Below are 11,374 nucleotides of genomic sequence, written 5' to 3'. Positions count from 1 at the left end.
ACTGTGGCGGCATCTAGTGGCATTTGGTGGAGCTGCTACTTGTCTGCATGTGAACAAATGGCACACATTATGTATAAAATAAGTGAGGAATAACATAATCATATGCTGATAACAACATAATGATCATTTGAGAAAATCAACTGTGGTTTAAGTTTAATGTCAAGTTGTGAGTAGTTTAATGGCACAAGTCACAACTGTGACACAATTCACTCTCTCTTTTTTTTAAAGTGACTGTCAAATGTGTTTCTCTGCTTTGCTGATATTTTGACAAACCTTTATAACTACAGTAATCTTGACTTTCACTGTCAGAACAGTCAGCACATCACTTTTTTCTTCCCAGTTCATTTTTCCATTGACTCTCTGACAACATCTTGTACAACATATCAATGAAGGCATGAGATACAAACATCACAAACAACAGCATGAAAACTCAGCAGATGGCAGTAGAACAAAACACTTAAAGCATTAAATAAAAGCAGCGAATACTAACATTACCCAGACACAAATTAAAAACACTTCCACAAAGGCAAGCATTTTGTAATGGTGCTGAAACACAATAATCAAAATCTCAAACATGAAAGAAAACCATGATCAAAAACTTGACTTACTCCAATACATGACAACTAGACAAGACAAACATGAGGGTGGTGCTGTATGGGATTATTGTTGTGCCTTTAAAATTGAACGTAACTTTTCAAGAAATGAATGAAAATATAAATTGGAACTTAATAAAATGTCTTTGAAACCAGAAAAAAATAAATTGCAGGCTAAAATGTTGACTTTGTTTTTAAAACACTGCATGTTTTACTAACTGTTTTTCTCTTTTTTCTGTTGCTGATCTGTACTTACAAATGCGCTTCCAGAGTTTTCATTTATGCTTCTGAAGTTTCGTTAATGCTCCCTGACTCTCGTGGGGGCGGGGCTAACAGCGGTGTGTTCTCATTGGCTACTGAGTTTTTGATAGACATTCTTGACCTCGAAGTGAAGACATCAGTGTTGTGTTTACATGTGAGCGTCTGTAAGCGGCTTCCTATTTCATTTTAGTGATATAAAGTTAGGAGTTTTGTTTTTTAATTGTATCTGTATTTATCTACTGCTACACTACACGGTTGAGATGAGTTCCTAGAAATATCACAGACAAATAATATCATCATTATATCATCAATCGTCGTTATCAGGATAATGGACATGCTGGAGACTCGTGGTAAGTCAGTAATTTGTTTTTGTTAAAAAGGTAGAGATATATGTGGAGATATATTTTATAGCTCATTGAGAGCGCACAACATTATACAGCAGTGTTGACTTTATTTAGCCCTTCATTACACAACCTTATCTGCATACAATTACACAGTCTTTCTTCGATTACATAATGTTTGCTTTTTCATAGGTACAAAACCTAAGAACATAAGCATGTTCAGTAATTAATAGAATTATTATCATGTGTGACATTTTTAATAACCTTTTTATTTTAAAAACCTTTTGAAACAGGCTATTTGATAAATCAATTAATTTGTTTAAAATTGATAGTTTAAGTCTTCAATTTGCTATGTGCAGTTTGATTGTTAGACTAGTATAATACTTCTCCTTTCTCATTTTGCAGGGAGTTGAGCAACTTTTCCATAAACAAAATCACTGTAAACCCCAACGCTCAAAATAATTAATGGGTTTGAGTAGGACAAACTTAAATTAAACTAATTGGTTAAGTCAAATTAACTTTGAGTATTTAGCAGTATCTAATCAAAGCCTACAATGCATACAAAATAACATTTAAAGGGGTCATATAATGCCATTTTTGTTAATATGATTATTTAGGGTCTAAATTGAAAGTTTGTAATATACTTTAATTAAAAATTCTCATTAGTATTGTAAGAAAACACTAATTTTACCTGGTCAAAAACACCTTTGTTTTCAGCACGCCATTGTGCATGTGTCTTTAAATGCTAATGTGCTGTACTCACCCCGCCCCACGTTTGACACAACACACATGCTTGCCTATACAAAAGCAAATAAGTGATCAGATTACATAACTTATTCCGGCATAATATTGAAAAATATAAATTAGAGTATTTATAGTCTTGAATCATATGGATTTGCAGGATGTAAACAGTATTTTGTAGGTATTGTGTATCCATTCATCTTCATGCAGTTATAACTGTTTGTTTTTTTACATTACTTCTTAATCAGTAACAGACACCGTTATAAACCATATACAAAAGTAAGCTTAGTGTAGTATTACCACGTTAACTTTAACGCCTGTGTACACATTTTTTAATAACACTATAACGCGTCTCATTATAAACGTGGGATTATGAATTATGTTGAGAACGTCGTATATAGAAAACATGCCGTAATGTACCCTTAGTGTAAACATTAGCCGCATTCATTTTGAAGCATGCTAGTGTAACAGGTATTAATTATAACTTGTGTTTTATTTTAAATTCACACAAAATCCAAGTTTGTTCGCTACATATGTATGTATAAAATCATTTATTTGTTATGTCTTTATGAGTTTTGCGTTCATCGCAGTTGTGACGTCATTGGCGCGTTGCGCGCTCTCGTTTCAGTCCGCGGGAGGTCTGAGCGGAGCGAGGTATGTATTCTGTGCACTCCTGTTCAAAAGAGTGTCATAAGTGAAAAATAATCACTAATTAAGTGATCGGTTTCGTTAAAATGTAAATGAGTATGCACAAGTATGTGATCATCCCTCTTAAAGCTGTTTTTCCTGCATAAGTGAAGGTTTAACCGAGTGAATGCAGTATCACGTTGTGTTGTATGCTAGTGTGAAAGTTGGCCTGTGAAGCACGTCTGCTGATATCTTTTCTATGTTCAAATGTTTGACAGGAGAAGGCTGATTAAACATGCACTTCATTGAATGCAACAAATAATTACTGCATTTTTCAACTCATGCAGGTATGGTTATAAATTGTTTTATGATTTATTTGTTACATGTGTTCAACCAAATTGGTTCTATAAAATGCTGGAATGTGGGTGATTTAAAGATGTATATTTTAGTTTGGTTAGTGTCCATGTATATTTAGAGATATATTGTATTATTTCACTGACCGTTGATACACCTGATGTCATATGAATTATTACTATTTTCTTTATATTCTTTATTACTGTAAATTGTGCATTGTGAGCTCGCTTCAGTCCGTGGGAGGTCTGAGCGGAGCGAGGAGAAGGCTGATTAAACATGCACTTCATTGAATGCAACAAATAATTACTGCATTTTTCAACTCATGCAGATAAAGAACCTCTGAACCAGCAATTGGACTCCAGTTTTTATTCACAACACAACACAACGCAGAGAGATAGCCGAGTCGTAGTAGCAGAGACGTGCGAGCCCGAACCGGCTACATTGGTGCCGTGACCCGGATTCCCAGAAGGATCAACGTCAGATTGAACCGCCGGTTGTTGCTGAGTACTACATATTTCATCCTACGAACTGGGTTGAATTCTTCTTATCCTTCTAATCTGCTGGAGAGAGAGGTACAAAGACTGAGTATTACAATCCAACGAAAAAAAAAGAAAAAAAAAAGGAAAAAAAAACTTTCATTGTAATATTGTTTTAACTGTTGTTGTAACAATGTCCTATACTTATGTTGTGGAAGATGCACAAGATGCATAGGATGAAGTATACATTGGTGGTGGGAGAGGACAGTTCTTTAGAGATATGGCTCACATTCCTGGAGCCACAGGTATTGCTGATTCCCCAGTGTTTTGCTCCACACGTATAAGAACTGATAGTCAGGTTCCCAGGTCAGACACAACTTCCGCTGATTTAAGCAACCTCATTACACAGTTAACTCATGAAATAGGACAGTCCATTTCAGCGCAGCTAAAGAAGGGAAGTGAGAATGAGGAGAGAATGACTAGCAGCCAAAATGTAGGTTTAGAACCACTTTCTGCTGACCCTCATTCATTAACTATGACTGGTGTAAAATTGGTGATGCAATCTGATGTGAAAGAGCCACCAAGCTTTCGCGGAGATAGCACAGATAAACTTTCTATCCACGAGTGGGAAGAGCAGATTGACATCTATTTAAGAAAGCGAGGTGTGCCCACTGGAGAGCAGGCTCAGGAAATTATGTCAAGACTTGGAGGGAGAGCAAGAGACATAATCAAAATCACATTACGCAGTAACCCGTCATTAAAACCTGGAGATGACCCAAGAGTTATTATTGATATACTAAAGCAACACTTTAGTGAACTGACGTATTCTTCAATGCCACTCGCTGACTTCTACAATATCCTACCTACAGTGGGAGAAAACGCGATGGACTACTGGATTCGCTTGAATAAAGCTGTTGACGTGGCAGAGGAGTGTTTGAAGAGGCAGGGACGCAACCTTGAAGATCCAAGTAAAGAGGTAACCATGATGTTCGTTAAGCACTGCCCAGACCCAGCTCTTTCTGCAGTGCTGAAGTTCAAAACTGCTGAGATGTCTGCGCGCGCGCAGGGCTTGAATGAGCTCGCGAGTTCCCGTTTCCTCGCGTGTAGATCTGTTATTCGCTCGCGAAAGTCATTTACCGCGCGCGCCAGCATCAGCTGTGCGCTCGTTTATTATTGTCATTGATTTGCCACCATAGTGTACAGGCACTGCCAACACACATTTCACTGCAATCAACTTGTAAAAGTGCATGTACCATTATATGACCCCTTTAACATTATCAGGAACAAACACATATTCTCTGAAAGCATTGGACATTATTCATTATTATAGAGTATTTTAATGTACTACAATTAGACCTCTAGACATTAATTCTCTCTCGCGCAGACAAATACTGCTCCTGACCTGAAAAACTTATGCTGACATAGTAGCAGTAGATAAATACAGATTCAATTAAAAAACAAAACTCCTAACTTTATATCATTAAAATAAAATGGGAAGCCGCTTACAGACGCTCACATGTAAACACAACACTGACGTCTTCACTTCCAGGTCAAGAATCTGTCAATCAAAAACTCAGTAGCCAATGAGAACACACCGCTGTTAGCCCTGCCCCCACGAGAGTTCTGTGCCTGAAAGGCAAATGAAGACTCAGGGAGCATAAACGAAAACTTCAGAAGCATAAATGAAAACTCTGGAAGCGCATTTGTAAGTACAGATCAGCAACAGAAAAAGAAAAAAACAGTAAGTAAAACATGCAGTGTATTAAAAACAAAGTAAAAAATTATGCCTGTGATTTTTTTTTCCGGTTTCAAAGACATTTTATTAAGCTTCAATTTATATTTTCATTAATTACTTGAAAAGTTACATTCAATTTTAAAGGCACAAAAATAATCTGCTTCTGCCATACTGCTTCTGCTATATATTGTGTCAGAGAGGTGCAGCTCCAGCAGAAACCGCTTCGTCAGTCATACTTTTACTAAAGATCAAAACTAGGGAAAAAATGCCCATACATCATAACGTCTCGGTTACGGATGTAACCCTCGTTCCCTGAGTAGGATGACGAATGACGACGAAATGGGGTTCGCTTAGAAGCCTATCCTCTTCGAACAGTAATAAAACGAGCCAATGGCAAGCAAATGCCATGGGTCTGCTGAATTTGCATAGCGTAACTCCGCCCAACCTCGTGGGTATAAAGGAAGTGCGCCAGTAACATGCAGATATGTTTCTTCGCTGAAGGAGCCAAGACTGAACTCAGGCTGTTCCAGCGGTACAGCGGAAGTGGCAGCAAGACGTAACGTCTCCGTTCCCTACTCACAGAACGAGGGTTACACCCGTAACCGAGACGCTCCCTTTTGTTGTCACTTCGAGTTACATCGGATGACGAAGTGAGGTTCCCAGTCCAACCACGCCACCTCGGCTGTCTTCCAGTGCCCTGCGTAAGTCTGAGCTCCCTGTCTTGAGACTAGCACAGACGAAGGACTCCTACTTAACACAGGAATACCAAGGTACACTGGAAAGCATATCTCAGTGGAAATATGCAATCAGTGCTTGCCCAAAGGGGGGGGACTTAAGAATACACATATGACCTGGAGGGGGGTGCATACAGAGAACACTGGGGTGTCCAGCCCGCAGGGTGAAATATTTCAACCCCAGGGGTGGCCGACTGGCTTGCCAAGGGAAAGACACATGCTCGAGAGAGGCTTACAGTGGAAATACACACGTGGGGGTCGCCCAGAGGGGGAACCATGCACATGGCAGCACCTAGCCAACGCGAAAGCTGCCAGAGGCATAACTCTGGCATTGACGTCAACAGCGCTGGAGGAATTCAGGGCACATATCCAGTCTGTGGAGTGGAATGGCGAGCAAGCGAAGACACCTGAGCGGGTCCTAGTACCGGCTGGTTGAAGCGAGTACACGGGGGGACACTGGCTCCACTCGGAGATTATAGAATCTGGCGAATGTGTTGGGTGTCGCCCAGCCTACAGCTCTGCAGATGTCTGTTAGCGAGGCGCCATGCGCTAGAGCCCAAGAGGAGGCCACACTCCGGGTGGAGTGGGCCGCCACACCAAGGGGGCACGGTTGACCTTGCTGCTGGTAAGCCAAAGCAATGGCATCCACTATCCAGTGAGACAACCTTTGCTTGGAGAGAGCATTTCCCTTCAGCTTTCCACCATAACCGACAAGAGCTGGTCTGAGGTCCTGAAACATTGCGTTCTGTCTACGTAAGCAAGGCTGGGTCTGCCTTCTCCAGGGGCAGTGCTTGCAGGTTCACCACCTGGTCCCGGAAGGGAGTGGTGGGAACCTTGGGCACATATCCAGGCCGGGGTCTCAGGATCACGTGAGAATAGGCCGGCCCGAATTCCAGGCACGCTTCGTCTACAGAAAATGCGTGCAGGTCCCCTACCCTCTTGATGGAGGCCAATGCAACCAGGAGCGCTGTCTTGATTGACAGGAACTTAAGCTCCACTGATTGCAGAGAGGCTCAAAGAGAACACTCTGCAGGGCAGTTAGAACCACTGAGAGGTCCCAAAAGGGAACGAGAGGTCCCTCTCAGGAACCTGATGACCAGGTCGTGCTTCCCACGTACTTACCTTCGACTGCATCGTGATGCGTCTGGGGTCTTCTGAGTGAGAAGAGCACTATGAGACGAAGAGGTTCCACTTCAACGCGTAGGCATGTCTAGTGGACGATGCTCTAGCGCAGGGGTGTCCAAACTTTTTTTAGTGAGGGCCAAATACAGAAAAATAAACAAAGGGCCGGGCCACACACTATATTGACACATGAATACTGCATTTTTACGACCTGGCTTGTTACTCAAGGTCTCAACATAAAAAGGAACAGGAACAAACAGTTTAGGTTTTAAAATTTAAAATGAATAAAGAACTGTTTATTATTAAAGTAAAAAGTGTGGTATGAATTAAATACAATGTCAGTTGTGTGTGTTTGCAAAGAGTCAGGTAGGTTAATAACTGGAACTGCACTGCTCGTGCACTGGAACGACAGGCCTGCAGGTGGCACATGAAAACATGAACATGTGTAAACTGTAAGGTTTACCATATTTAGCAGGACTTGTCAGACTAATAATCTGAGGCAATTTCAAGAGACTGCTAATTCGCCTAAAGAACAATTCTCACAAATAAAAAATACTTCAAAACTAACGCACACAATTCAAAAGCGACAACGAGGAAGGTGCAGCAAGACTCGCGCAACAACCAACTCACAGTGCTCGCCCCCGGGGGGAAACGCGTTCATGTGGCAGATCTCTGCGCGGCACCGATGTCCGTGGTACTAGGTCACACGCGCGCTGCTTTTTGCTTTATTGCTAACAGAGTTGAGCTCAAGCTTCTTGTATGGGCCATATTCAATTATATTTTCAAAATTTGCCGCGGCCCGCGGGCCGTAGTTTGGACACCCCTGCTCTAGCGGAAGTGATGGTAGCCACCACCGCTGGTGGTAGGGTACTCAAACCTTCCTCGTCCCGTCCAGGAGCCACACGTGGAGGTTCCAAAGATCGGGCCGAGGGTGCCAAAGGGTGCCCCGTCTCTGAGAAAGGAGGTCCTTCCTCAGAGGAATTGGCCAGAGAGGTGCTGTCGCGAGGAGTACAAGCTCGGAGAACCAGGTTCGGGTGGGCCAGTGCGGCGCAACCAATATGACCTGCTCCTCGTCCTCCCTGATCTTGCACAGGGTCTGTGCAAGAAGGCTCACTGGGGTAACGCATACTTGCGGAGGCCTCGCGGCAAGCTGTGCGCCAGTGCGTCCGTGCCGAGCGTGCCCTCGGTCAAGTAGTAAAACTGGGCGCAGTGGGACTGCACAGTTCAGGTCTCCCGGAATATAAATGGCTCGAAGCGACCTCAGATGCTTCTGACTCCATAGGAGGAGGTGGCGGGCGAGTTGCGACATACGGCGGGAGCGTAGAACACCTTGTCGGTTGATGTACGCTACTGTCACGGTATTGTCTGATCGGACTAGTATGTGCTGGTTCTTGAGCAGCGCATGGAAGCGGTGCAGAGCGTGACGTACTGCCAGCAACTCGTGGCAATTGACATGCCATAAGCGGTGGGGTCCTGTCCAGGAACCCGCGGCAGCATGCCCATTGCACATGGCGCCCCAACCCGTGGAGGAGGCATCCGTTGAGACAACAAGATGCCTGGAAACTCGTTCTAAGGGCACTCCGGCCCATAGAAAGCTGACGTTCGTCCACGGGGTGAAGGGCTGACGGCAGGTCGGAGCCTCTGAAAAAGTTGATGTAAATATTTTAAGTAACATGATAATAAATATATTTTTCTCTAGTGTAGTGTTACTGAAGTGTTCCTTTTTAACGATGCCTGCTATAGCCTACTATGTTATTATTTTATGCAGCCCTGCACGTATACTGTATGCCTACAAGGCACAACAAACCTGGTGTTCATTTTTATATATATATGTATGTGTGTGTGTGTGTGTGTGTGTGTGTGTGTAGTTTATAAATTTAAAAAAGCCATTTTAACCAGAACAAATCTAAAATGTATTCCCAAAATCGTGCAGCCGTAGTTTCTCTTGATATCAGCATGTTCACAGCTTTTTTTATTTATTTAGGTATAGTCCTGCTGACTTCAACATGAGCAGAACATGGTAAAGTGAAAAATCAAAACACCTGGGAAATGACAGGTATGCACTATGTTTCAGGAATGGCACAAATGTGTGTGACTGGTTAAGTCTCTGTCTTTAGTTCAGTGTGTTAAATAATGTGTTTTTTTGCCATTTTTTGTGACTTTTTTTGTCATTTTCACAAACCACGCATAAATGTTATTATCTCAAAACTACAAACTTTTACATACATGCTGCTGACAAATGTTAGAGCATGTCAGAACACTTCCAGGACCCAGAAAACCCTCAGACCCCAGAGGGTTAACAAGAGCTCAAGCAAGAAGTAGTAGTCAGCAGAAAGAAGATCTACGAGGCACTTCGGAAAGTCGAAAGAGTAAAACTCTAGAGGAAATACCTGTGGTAAACCCAACTCTTCTTCTAAGAAGTGGAAGTAAGAAGATCCAGCAGCCTGTCCAAACTGGTGAGAGTCGTTGTCTGGGTTTGTCTTGCTGCCAAGCAGTGGATGAAGGGGAAGTGCCGGGCCCCTAAACAGTCAAAGTGGGAGGTTAGATCACCCATGCAAGCTGTGCTGACTGTCAAAGAACATGAAGATGCACTTAAAGACAGGTACAGTTTTTTTTTAGACACAACTCTAAGCAGACTGGCAGTATAAAATGATGTGAACTCCGGACTGCTAGTTTGTGGGGGCAGAATTCAGACATTCAACGAAGATAAGACAGCAGTGCCAGTTTTACCATTTGAAGCATGGGTGTCTACACTGCTGGCACAGGAATCCCACAAAGCAAACCACGAGGGAGTGGCAGGAACCCTTCTCCGGATAAGGAAGAAAGCCTGGGTAATAAAAGGCCGTAGACTTGCCAAGAAAATGGTTGACAGCTGTGTGGTCTGCAGGAAAAACAAGGCAAAACCGTGTCAACAAATCATGGCTGACCTGCCTCTAGAGCTAACAGCCCCAGCTGCACTTTTTGAATTCACCACTATGGACCTGTTCGGCTCTTATGAAGTGAAAGATGAGGTCAAGAAGAGAACTAGACTCCGAGTATGGGGAATAGTCTTCTGTTGCATGGCTTCCCGAGCCATACACACTGAAGTGGTGAGTGACATGAGTGACTGAAGGATTCCTGCTAGCCTATCAAAGGTTCACTTCACTGAGAGGACACCCCATGAATACTCTGGTCAGACGATGGCACTAACTTTGTGGGAGCCAGACCTGCACTGGAGAAGCTTCACAAGTTCCTTAACCGACTAAACATGTCTGAACTTGAAGACACAGCTGCCAAGCATGGTAGAGAATGGTTGTGGAAGATCCACCCTGCTGACTCTCCCCATAGGAATGGTGCAGCAGAGGCAGCTGTCAAAGTAGTGAAGCGAGCGTTAAGCTACCTTGGTGGAGATGGTATTTTCACATGGGGAGAATTCCAAACTTTTCTCTTCATGGCAGCCAACCTTGCAAATGAGAGACCCATCGATGCAAGAACTCAAAGCAGAGAAGATTGTGTAGAGTACATCACCCCAAATTCTCTACTTTTAGGATGTGCCAATCCAAAGGGAGACCCTGGAGATTTCCAGTTTCATGGCTACCCTTACAAAAGTCTTAAACATATTCAGGCAGAATTAAGCAATTTCTGGAAGAAGTGGAGCCAATTGGCTGGACCTAATCTGTTCATAAGGAACAAATGGCACACCAAAGAGCGAAATGTTGCTGTTGGAGATGTGGTCTGGTTAGCTGGCCAAAACGCCCTGAGAGGATAGTACAAGCTTGCTTGAATGGTCGGTGTCAATGCTGACAGCAAAGGCATCGTAAGAGATGTGCTTGTGAAAACTTTCCCCAGCTATCCTGTTCACATCACAACGGCGAACGGCAAAGAAGACAAAAGATAGTAGGAAAAGAACCAAGAGGCTCCAAACCAAAATCCTAGCCACAATTCTTCATAGAGATGTCAGACGCCTTGTCATTCTACTTCCCACTGAAGAACAAGCAGAGGTGTGAAGGGCTTGTGTGACCTCTCTGGTTTTGAAAAAACCAGGAGCTCAAGTGGGAGGTGTTGAGCTGAATCTCAGGAATGAGTCACAAAGAAAGAGACATTTCCCAGAGTGCACCAGCAGCAGCAAACCAGCTGCTTGTCATTGTCACTGATTTGGAGCGCCTGTTAAGACATTGGGCCCTATCTTGCACCCAGCGCAATTGACTTTGTACACCGACGCATGTATCATTCCTATTTTGCACCCGCGCACAGCGGACTATCCCTCCACAGACGCACGTCGGTAAATTAGGGAATGAACTTGCGCTCGCGGCGGTGGTTCGGCGAGTTCCGGCGCAAAAGTTCCCTGGTGCTATTTTCCAGGTTTAAAAAGCAATTCCGCCACTGACCAGGAAAAACCCAGTCTAAAGAC

This window comes from Phoxinus phoxinus (genome assembly GCF_949152265.1).
Source record: "Phoxinus phoxinus genome assembly, chromosome: 9".
Lineage (NCBI taxonomy): Eukaryota > Metazoa > Chordata > Actinopteri > Cypriniformes > Leuciscidae > Phoxinus > Phoxinus phoxinus.
This window is presented reverse-complemented; position numbering follows the sequence as displayed.